Source organism: Castor canadensis, chromosome 4 (genome assembly GCF_047511655.1).
Source record: "Castor canadensis chromosome 4, mCasCan1.hap1v2, whole genome shotgun sequence".
Lineage (NCBI taxonomy): Eukaryota > Metazoa > Chordata > Mammalia > Rodentia > Castoridae > Castor > Castor canadensis.
In genome coordinates, this window is record NC_133389.1 from 98,664,725 (window position 1) to 98,673,714 (window position 8,990).

An 8,990-nucleotide genomic window follows, 5' to 3' on the forward strand; every position below is an offset into this window, starting at 1 on the left:
AATACATCATAATTCAATTCACCTTCTCCATCAGTTTCCTTTATTCCCACCACCCATTCCTAGAATAGTTTCAGTAGGTCTCATTTTTCCATTTTCATATATAAGTACATAATATTTCTACTACATTCACCCTCCTACACCTTTTCCTTATCCTCTCCCTTCCCACTAGTACCACCTTCCAGACAGAACGTGTTTTACTTTCCTGCTCTCTGCAATTACATTAAATATAAGTGGATTAAACAAACCTAAAAATAGGCAAACAATGGCAGAATTGTTCTAAAAATATGATTTACTCTTTACTACCTAGAAAAGACATATTTTGGATTCAAAGACACAAATAAATTGACTATCAAAAGATAGAGAAATATATGCCATTCAAGCAAAAAGAGCTATAATCAATATCCTAATATTAGACAAAATAGATCTTATATTGCTAGAGACAAAAATGTTATTTTACAATGATTAAAGGATTAATCCAGAAGGCATAATTGTAAGCACATGTTCAACTAACAGTAGAATCTAACTATAAATCCCAACTAAATTGAAAAGTTGAAATTTAATAACGATTGTTGGAGACTTCAGTATCAGTTTCAATACAATGAAGAACAACTAGAAATTAGAAACTAGAAAATACTATAAATAAATAGATACCTAAAGCATACCCCACAACAGAATAAAATATTTTTTTCAAGTGCAGATGGAACATTCTTGAGGATAAACAAGACCATGAAACAAGTTTCAATAAATTTAAGAATTTAAATACCACAAAAATATTATTGAACAGCATGGAATATTAGAAAACAATTAGAAAGAAATTTTTAAATTTTTTAAAAAAAATTGTGCATGCTGATAACATATGAGTCAAAGAAGAAATCAGAAGGCAAATTAGAAACTACTCTGAGATGAATGAAAACAAAATTATAACATAAAAGGAAATTCATACAGGAAAACATCTACATCAAAAAAGATATTTAATAATGTAATGTTTCTCAAACTAGAAAAAGAGAGAACATAAAGCAGATATAGTAAAGACAAGAATGGAAATAAATAATCAAAAAGCAGGAAACTGCAGTATTAATTTACTAATGCAATAATTAATTCTTTGAAGTATCAGAAAAAATGACAAATCTTTTATTTAGATGAACAAGAAAAAGAGATAAAGCTCAAATTACTAAAATGAATAAAGAGGGGACACAATGCTTTAATCTAATCTATATTATTTTATTGAATATAAGATCAACACTCAGTAATTAACTGCATTTCTACACCAAACAATGAAAATTATTTAAAATCATAATCCTAGGATTCTCTTACTCCCCATAAATTCATAATGTCCATTGTATCTGTTCTCTCCACCCACTTTTAAGTGCCTTCGTTTGGGCTGTAAACATTTCTTACCTGGATTGAACTAAGGAGTTACCATCCTCTCTGCTTTCAATTATATCTCTTTCTAATCTATATTTGCATTACTGCCAATACATTTCTGTGGGAACTAGATTCCAAATATGTCCCCTAATAAACCATGCCTGCTGGTGTTTAGAATCATGTGTAGTCCTTTCCACACAGACTAGATCCTGGTTCTGTAACTTGCTTTGATCCTTGGGCATTGACATACAACCTCAAAAACTACATTTTCAGAAATACACAGCTTCTTTCTACTTTAGATGTTCTTGAATTCAGCTACCATACTCTGGAAACAAAAGCAGCTTCATGCAGAGCTCTACATCAAGGAGTATCAAAGCCCTAACCAACAGCTAATGTTGAGTCCTAGGATTAGCTATTGTCCTCATCTGTTTTACATCAGCATAACAAAATGTCTGAGACTGGAGGATGAATATGGCGCAAATACTATGCACACATGTATGTAAATGCAAAAATGAGAACAGTTGAAACTAGTCCAGGAATGAGGTAGGGAAGATAAAGGAGAAAGATGGAGGGGGTGAATTCAAGTATGATATATTTGATAAAGTATAAGAACATTTGTATATGCCACAATTTACCCCCATCATAACAATAAAAAAAGGAATGAAATTTTATTTGGCTCACAGTTCAGGAAACTAGGAAGTCCACAAGTATGGCTTCAGCTCTGCTTAGCATCAAAGGGTAAGAGCCCTTTTGCTGTATTAGCACATAGCAGAGGGCACTGCATTGCAAGACAGTGCAAGCATGTTAGAGAGAGCTCAGTTGATAAGAAAGACACTCCTGTGCTAACCTCAGAAGGGTTTTAATGAGATTCTTCATGGAAATTGGAAATATAATGGTGCTTTGACATTGAAGGCTTGAAAAACATTGATCCATGTTTGTTCACAATAAGCAGTATCACAGAAGTTAGAAAAAAATTTAATGAACTCATGGATTTGCCTAAGAGTTCCATTCAGAAATTTAAAAGCATCAACATTTCTTTTGGTTTTGGTTTTGATATTTCATATGATAACCAGATACAGATGAAATTAAAACTGCTTTTCAATATTTAATCAAAATATAGAGGAAACATTTTAAGCCAGAAATTTTAGGGTTGGCAAACAAAGCAATTTCTCAATTATAAGCCTATTCATCCTACAAATAAATCACTAATAAAAATGAAACCTGAGGGCAAAGATCAAATTCTCTCATTAGATATGGCCCCAGACTCAGTATCAGTTGAAAGATGCAGCCGTAAGATTTTTTTGTTGAGATTTTGTAGATTCTCTCGACTAGGGAACATAGCTTCTGAAAACCTGAAATAGTGTTTTCCCATGACACTGTAATTCCCTAACACTATAACTCATGGAATAAGACATATGTGAATGTCACTTTTGTCTAATAGAGTGATACATAGAAAATCTACACAGTTTAAAAGTTCAAATAGAGTTCAAAATGAAATGAGGTCTAAGGGCCACTAAACTTTTATGATACATAGGCAACTTCTAAGATATCTTTTCTTCATCCCCACTTTCTGACATTTAGTCCTTTGTATTAAGCCTCCCCTTAAGTGGGGGCTGAGTCTAGCAACTTGCTTCCAATAAATTGACTATGGCAAAAGTTTAAAATAGGAGCTGAGGCTGTACTTCAGCAGTAGAGTGTGTGCCCAGCATGCAGAGGATACTGGGTTCAATCCCAGCACTGAAAAAAAAAAAAAAAAAAGAAAGTTAAAAACTGATGGGATGCTACTGCCAATCTTAGATTACATAAAGCCTCTAGATTCTGTCTCCCTTCCCTCTCTAGCTCTCTTACTTTCTCTGTGTGAGGGAAGTGAGGAGCAATGTTGGTATCTGCTCTATGGAGAGCACCATGTAGCATGGAACTAAAAGAAGGTCTCCCACTAACAAATAACAACAAATAAACAAAATTAAAAAAAAAAACTTCATTCCAATGAGAAAGACTCATGTGGAACTGAATGCTTCCAGTAACTCCACTGGGTAGAGTTGAAAAAAGATCCAGCCCATCCAAGCTTTGAAGTCACTGCAGCCTCAACATATTAGTTGAGATCTGGAATGCCCCCAGAAGCTCATGTTGGTGGCATTAGTGGGAGTTTATAGCAATTTTAGGAGGTGGAGCCTCTTGGAGAAAGTAGGAAACTGGGAACATGACTTCTAAGGGTATTTTGGGACCATGACCCCCTCCAGACTCCCTCTCTCTCTCTCCGTCTCTCCTTCTCTCCCTCTCCCTCTCCCTCTCCCTCTTCCTCTTCCTCTCTCTCTCTCGCCCTCTCCCTCTTATTCTCTCTCTCTCCCTCTCACCCCTCCCCCATCTGTCTCTCTCTCTCCCTCCCTCCCTCTCTCCCTCTCTCTCTCCCCTACTATGTCATGGCTGATCATTTTCGTATCCTCAAAACTTTGCTCAGTACTTAATATATTGAATGACTGAATGACATGACGAAAGACATGAAGAATATTTGAAAAAGTTAGATTTCTGAGTCCAGCCATTGACTACTTCTACTCCTTTCTAATTCATTGAATTGAGTTTTTAGAAATTAAGAATCTCAAATATTTCTCTAATAATTACCATTTTCTTGTTATGGTACATAATAGCTCAATACAGACGAATATTGATTGTGTGCCAAACATTTGCCTAAGAATCATACATCTAAGCCCAATTACACCCTAGGAGTTAAATACTACCCTTATGCTGATATTATGCATTAAGCAGAAGTTAGTGATGCACCCAATATTGTATACCTGAGAAGTGGTAAAATTGAGATACAAATCTGTCAGTCCTGCTCCTGAGTCCACATCCTCAGCCAATGTATAATATTTACTTTCCCAAGTATTATATTCTCTTGGGCACACTGAAAATTTGGTTTATTTTAATTGTTTACAAGTCTCCCAATGTACATAGAATACTCTTAAAACACTTGTTGCACATCCATTTTCTCAAGAGTAAAATAAGCTACAATGACTATTTATTCTAGTAACTTCTCAGACAAACGTACAAGTAAGCAGTTTATAAACTCCAGCATTGTATCTTGAGGACTTTTCCCACAGTTTCTATCTTGCCTTGAAGTCATCTTATAGCTTTCCTCTTGTCCCTTTTCAATCATTTTCTTTGTATTATGCCTCCATAAGAGGAAAACATAAGCATGCTTTTTAAGGATATTTATATAACTGCATAATAGACACTGATTTATTGAACTTCAGTCTTGTCATCTTAAAATGAACATCTGAAGTGTCCTTAAAATCAGAGAGAAGGGCAAGAACCATAGCAAACGCCCACACCTCCCATCATTGCACTATATCAAAAAAAGGTCTGATTTCACCTGATGTACAGTCTTATCCTTCTGAAATATTCAAGGAACCTTGGCTATAGACACTTCCCCATGCTAGGCACAAAAACAAAATGATGAGCATCTCAGCTCTAGGCTATCAGACTCTAGAGGAGTGAGTAGCTATAATGTAAATATATTTTAGATAGTAAAGGATTAAAAATGTTGGTCGTAGTTGTAAAGAAACAGAACAGGATATAAAAAGAAAGACTAACAAGGGGAAGCTTTTAGAAATAGGGTGATGAGAGAAGGCTGCCCTGAGAAGGAGATATTTAAATGAGACGTGGATGGAGAGAAACAGGAACAGGGAAAGGGAAAGGGCATTCTGTGTGCCACAGAAGCACTGATGTTGATTAAGCCCCATGCTTCTGGGATTGTCTTTAACAGTCAAGGTTTCCTATTTAAAAGTTTAGAAACTTTTTTCTAAGTTTGCTAAATTCCAATCCAACCATTATATAATTTTCTGAAATGAAAACATGAATTTACACATATAGTTTTAAAAGTTACCTAATTAATTCTTATAGCTAATCCAGTTAATAGGGTTTTTTTTAAATGCCTACAGAACACCATCAGTCTGAGGAGAGTGGTAATTATCAACTGAAATATCTGTTTGATCTTTAAATGCTCCTTTTATTTAATCTGTTCTCACCCTGGAGAGAGAAATGTTCCTCTATTTTGTCCTACACTGACCATTCAACTAAAAGGCATTGCAACAAGGTCAGCAAATTACGGCCCTTGGGACAAATCTAGTCCACCATCTGTTTTTGTTCAGCCTTCAAACTAAGAAATTTTTTTGCATTTCACATGGTGGAAAAAATTAAAAAGAATATTTTATGACACACAAAATGAATGTAAAGCTCATACATTTCATTGTCAGTATTTTTGGAGGGGGATCTCAGCCGTGCCCATTCACTTGTGCATTGTCTATGGCTCCTTTTCACACTACTGTGTCAGAATTATATGGTTATCACAGGCCTAACCATCCACATTGCCTAAATTATTGTTTCTCACCTATTTATGGAAAAAGTTTGCTGATCCATGAATTGATACATTAGCATACTCATACTAGCAATATTTGATTTAATTGTGTATCCATTTTATTGCAATCTGTAAGTTTATATGGGCTACTATATATTTATTTATTATTATTTTTCTTTTATTCAAATGTGCATACAATGTTTGGGTCATTTCTCCCCACTTCTCCCACCCTCTCCTTTACTCCCCACCCGCCCACTCCCTCTCTTCCAACCCCCTCACTACCAGGCAGAAACTATTTTGCCCTTATCTCTAATTTTATTGAAGAGAGAGTATAAGCAATAATAGGAAGGACCAAGGGATTTTGCTACTTGAGATAGGGATAACTATACAGGGAGTTGACTTGCATTGCTTTCCTGTACATGTGCATTACCTTCTAAATTAATTCTTCTCAAACTAACCTTTTGTCTAGTTCCTGGTTCCCTTCTCCTATTGGCCTCGTCGCTTTAAAGTGTCTGCATTAGTTTCTCTGCATTGAGGGCAACAAATGCTATCTAGTTTTTTGTGTGTCTTACCTGTCCTCATACCTCCCTTGTGTGCTCTCGCTTAATCATTTGATCAAAGCCAAATCCCCTTGTTTTGTTTACCCTGGATTTAATGTCCGCCTATGAGGGAGAACATATGATTTTTGGTCTTTTGGGCCAGGCTAACCTCACTCAGAATGATGTTCTCCAGTTCCATCCATTTACTTGCGAATGATAAGATTTCACTCTTCTTCATGGCTGCATAAAATTCCATTGTGTATAAATACCACATTTTATTAATCCATTCATCAGTAGTGGGCATCTTGGCTCTTTCCATATCTTAGCTATTGTGAATAGTGCTGCAATAAACATGGGTGTGCAAGTGCCCATGGAATAACCTGTGTCACATTCTTTTGGGTATATCCCCAAGAGTGGTATTGCAAGATCATATGGTAGACCTATATTTAGATATTTAAGAAGCCTCCAAATTTTTTTCCAGAGTGGTTATACTAGCTTGCATTCCAACCAGTAGTGTACAAGGGTTCCTGTTTCCCTGCATCCTCATCAACATCTGTTGTTGGTGGTGTTTTTGATGATACCTATTCTAACAGGGGTGAAATGGGATTTGAGTGTGGTTTTGATTTGCATTGCCTTTATGGCTAGAGATGGAGAGCATTTTTTCATGTGTTTCTTGGCCATTTGAATTTCTTCTTTTGAGAAAGTTCTGTTTAGTTCACTTGCCCATTTCTTTATTGGTTCAATAATTTTGAGAGAATTTCGTTTTTTGAGTTCCCTATATATTCTGGTTATCAGTCCTTTGTCTGGTGTGTAGCTGGCAAATATTTTCTCCCACTCTGTGGGTGTCTCTTCAGTTTAGAGACCATTTCTTTTGTTGAGCAGAAGCTTTTTAGTTTTATGAAGTCCCATTTACCTATACTATCTCTTAGTTGCTGAGCTGCTGGGGTTCCGTTGAGAAAATTCTTGCCTTTACCTATTGATTCCAAGGTATTTCCTACTCTTTCCTGTACCAACTTTAGAATTTAGGGTCTGATATTAAAATCCTTGATCCATTTTGAGTTAATATTGGTATAGGGTGATATACATGGATCTAGTTTCAGTTTTTTGCAGACTGCTAACCAGTTTTCCCAGCAGTCTTTGTTGAAGAGGCTGTCTTTTTTCCATCGTACATTTTTAGCTCCTTTGTCAAAGATGAGTTGGTTATAGTTGTGTGGCTTCATATCCGGGTCCTCTATTCTGTTCCACTGGTCTTCATGTCTGTTTTTGTGCCAGTACCATGCTGTTTTTATTGCTATTGCTTTGTAATATAGTTTGAAGTTAGGTATCGTGATACCTCCAGCGTTGTTCTTTTGACTGAGTATTGCCTTGGCTATTCATGGCCTCTTGTGTTTCCAAATAAATTTAACGGTAGATTTCTCAATCTCTGATGAATGTCATTGGGATTTTGATGGGAATTGCATTAAACATGTAGATTACTTTTGGGAGTATAGACATTTTTACTATGTTGATTCTATCAATCCACGAGCATGGGAGATCTCTCCACTTTCTATAGTCTTCCTCAATCTCTTTCTTCAGAAGTTTATAGTTTTCCTTGTAGAGGTCTTTCACATCTTTTGTTAGGTTTACACCTAGGTATTTGATTTTTTTTGAGGCTATTGTAAATGGAATTGTTTTCGTATAGTCTTTCTCAGTTTGTTCATTATTAGTGTATAGAAATGCTAATGATTTTTCTATGTTGATTTTATATCCTGCTACCTTGCTATAGTTGTTGATGGTGTCTAGGAGCTTTTGAGTAGAGTTTTTTGGGTCTTTAAGATATAGGATCATATCATCTGCAAGTAGGAATATTTTGACAGTTTCTTTACCTATTTGTATTCCTTTTATTCCTTCTTCTTGCCTAATTGCTCTGGCTAGGAATTCCCGTACTATGTTGAATAGGAGTGGAGATAGTGGGCATCCTTTTCTCATTCCTATTTTAGAGGGAATGGTTTCAGTTTTTCTCCATTAAGTATAATGCTGGCTGTAGGTTTGTCATATGTAGCTTTTATAATGTTGAGGTACTTTCCTTCTATTCCTAGTTTTCTTAGAGCTTTTCTCATGAAATGGTGTTGGATCTTATCAAAGGCTTTTTCTGCATCTATTGAGATGATCAAGTGGTTTTTGTCTTTGCTTCTGTTAATGTGGTTTATTATGTTTATTGATTTTTGTATGTTGAACCACCCCTGCATTCCTGGGATGAAGCCTACTTGGTCATGGTGAATAATCTTTTTGATGTGTTGTTCAATTTGGTTTGCTATTATTTTACTGAGGATTTTTGCATCAATATTCATTAAGGAGATTGGCCTATAGTTCTCCTTTTTGGAGGTGTCTTTGCCTGTTTTGGGGATAAGTGTAATACTGGCCTTATAAAATGTGTTAGGCAGTTTTCCTTCCCTTTCTATTTTGTGGAACAGTTTAAGGAGGTTTGGTATTATTTCTTCTTTAAAGGTCTGATAGAATTCAGCAGAGAATCTATCAGATCCTCGACTTTTCTTTTTTGGGAGACTCTTGATTGCTGCTTCAATTTCATTTTGTGTTATAGATCTATTCAGGTGATTAATGTCCTCTTGGTTCAGTTTTGGATGATCATAAGTATCTAGAAATCTGTCCATTGCTTCAAGATTTTCAAATTTATTGGAATATAGGTTGTCAAAGTAGTCTCTGATGATTTCCTGGACTACCATGGTGTTTGT